The sequence below is a fragment of the Sphaerodactylus townsendi genome, linkage group LG13 (genome assembly GCF_021028975.2).
Source record: "Sphaerodactylus townsendi isolate TG3544 linkage group LG13, MPM_Stown_v2.3, whole genome shotgun sequence".
NCBI classification, from domain to species: domain Eukaryota; kingdom Metazoa; phylum Chordata; class Lepidosauria; order Squamata; family Sphaerodactylidae; genus Sphaerodactylus; species Sphaerodactylus townsendi.
In genome coordinates this window covers 4,608,186-4,610,730 of record NC_059437.1, presented here as the reverse complement: position 1 = coordinate 4,610,730, position 2,545 = coordinate 4,608,186, and the positions used below count along the sequence as shown (strand labels likewise).

The following is a 2,545-nucleotide window of genomic DNA, read 5'->3' as shown; positions in this document are numbered from 1 at the left end:
GAGGGAGGGGGAAGGGACCCAGCATCTGGACATGGCTCACCCACCCTAGTGGAGGGTGGGGGAGGGGTGCCATGCGAGGGAAGGGAAGTGAGGAGGGGAGGGGAAAGAGTGATGGGTGGCATGCAAGGGAGGGGAGGGAGGGGGCCCGGCATCTGAACATGGCCCACCCACCCTAGTGGAAGGAGGGGGAGGGGTAGCATGCAAGGGAAGGGGAGGGAAGGGAAGGAGGGGTGGCATGCAATGGAGGGGAGGAAGGGGAGGGCGCAGCCTGCTGAGATACTAGGATGTGGCACTGGGCGCCGCATCAGAATCCCTGAACCATGGCTGGTCCTGCCGGTATAGCAGGGGCTAGTTAGCTTCCACCCCAGCTTGCCTCCAAATACGTGGCAGCCTGGGGCTTGGACTTGCGCCACCCAAAGGTAGTGTAAGTCCACTGGGCCTGATGAAGGTCTTTTCGGCTTTGCAGTTTGCCTCTGTACAATGCTGAAAAGCTCCCCCTGGAAGTGCCCCCAAGGGTTCCAGATTGGGCTGCCTATCCTGTAGTCTAAAGAGATTCAGATCTTCATGACAACTCAATGGCCCTTCCTGATAATGAGATTATTTAGCTCACCACAGAGACATTTCCCAAGATACAAATACATTACAAATGATTAATTTTAGATGTTTCTTGTAAAATGCATAGAAGTTTGTGTTAGTTGTTTAATATCTTAGGTTCTAAATATTTTATTAAACCAGGCTTAGTAAACGAACCATATTGGTATGGGCTATTCAATATGCAAAGGAGGAGGGATGAATATGCAAAAGAAATTCTGCCAGCTGTCCTATTTTGTTTTCAAGGTCTGGATGTTTCAGTATGATCAAACACAATGGCTTTTGCCACAACAAATATTTTTATGGGAACTTTTTTACGCCAGCATAATGGAATACAGCCTTGGGATATGACTATACTCCAGAATAACTATGTTTGAGTTTTTTACAGAACAGTCTAGTAAAGTGCACATCTTAACATAGTACATCCTTCAGAAGGCAGAAGGACGTCTCACCCCAGAAAGAAAATAAAAAAGCAACACAAACTAAATCTAGAGTAAAATAACTCAAGAAGGAATATGAACAGTTAACATCTCAGAATAATGAAAACTATCCAGAGAAGTAACGTGACCACAAGACTAAAATGTCAATGGAATATTGAAAGACAAGAGGGAAAGAATTAATTCCCAACAATTAATCAACAGGTAAATGATACTACACTTGATCTTAGCCAAAAGGCCGAGAAGGAAATATGTTAAAATAGCTATATCAGGATCATTTTGTTCTATGAACGCATCTGAAAGAATGGGTTGGATAGAGGTGACAAGGGATGAAATTCTGGAAATAAGAGACAAATTTAAGATGCAACAAGTTGCTGGAGGCCAGCTGATATTCACCTGAAAGAACTCAAATACAATGATGCTATTAACTGTTGCTGCCCTGCCCAGGATAGCTCAGACCAGATCCATTGCCTTGATAACCCCGTGAGGGATTGCCGTAAGTTGGCTGTGACTTTCTACCACCAGCAAGCATAAACAGCAGGTTGATTTAATAGACATACCGTGATACCGTATAAGCTCTAATTCAAGATATAAGCTCTATAGGGCACCTAATTTTACCACAAAAAACTGGGAAAACTTATTGATGCGTGTATAAGTCAAGGGTGAGAAATACAGCAGCTACTGGTAAATTTCAAAAATAAAAAATAGATACAAATAAAATTACATTAATTGAGGCATCAGTAGGTTAAATGTTTTTTAATATTTATTTCAAAGAAAAACAGTAAACTAGCTCTGTAAGTGGAAAAGGGAGTCAAAAAAAAACAGTATGGTCTCAACAATAACTTTAAAAGTACAAAAACCTTAGCTCAATCAGCAACCAAGCTAAAACACAAGAGATAAAATCCTTCAAAACTGGATTTTTGGTTGGGGAGGAATGTTTATGCTAGCAATACCAACATTTCAGAGTATCTTTAGGAGACCCTCCTGATGATATTTACCTAGGTTGGCAGTTTGGTTCCTAGGTCCAAAGTTATGGACCCTCAAAAGGATAGCCCCATCTACTATTAGCATCCATTAGAAACAATGGGGGATGGGAACTCCCACTTTGGGGATCCATAACTTTGGACCCCCTAAACCAAACATCACCAAACCTGGCTGGTATCAGCAAGAGATTATCCTGATGATACCACCCAGGTTTAGTGAAGTTTGGTTCAAGGGGTCCAAAGTTATGGATCCTCAAAATGTAGCCCCATGTACTATTAGCTCCCATTGGAAACAATGGGGGATGGGCGCACCCCCTTTGGGGGTCCATAATTTTGGACCCCCTGAACCAAACTTTACCAAACTTGGGTGGAATCATCAGGGGAGTCTCTTGAAAAATCCGTGAAAATTTGATGTTGCTAGACTAAAAACTGTGGCCCCTGGCGGCCGACAAAGTAAAAACCCTAAAATATTTTTTGAAATACACCTCACTTGCGTATAAGTCAAGGGGGGCTTTTTCAGCACAAAAAATGTGC

General features: G+C 42.8%; 1 pseudogene; it reads right to left on the bottom strand.

Moving 5' to 3' along the window:
- Positions 1 to 1,201: 1,201 nt before the first annotated feature.
- Positions 1,202 to 1,278, bottom strand: LOC125443176 (annotated as a pseudogene).
- Positions 1,279 to 2,545: the final 1,267 nt, after the last annotated feature.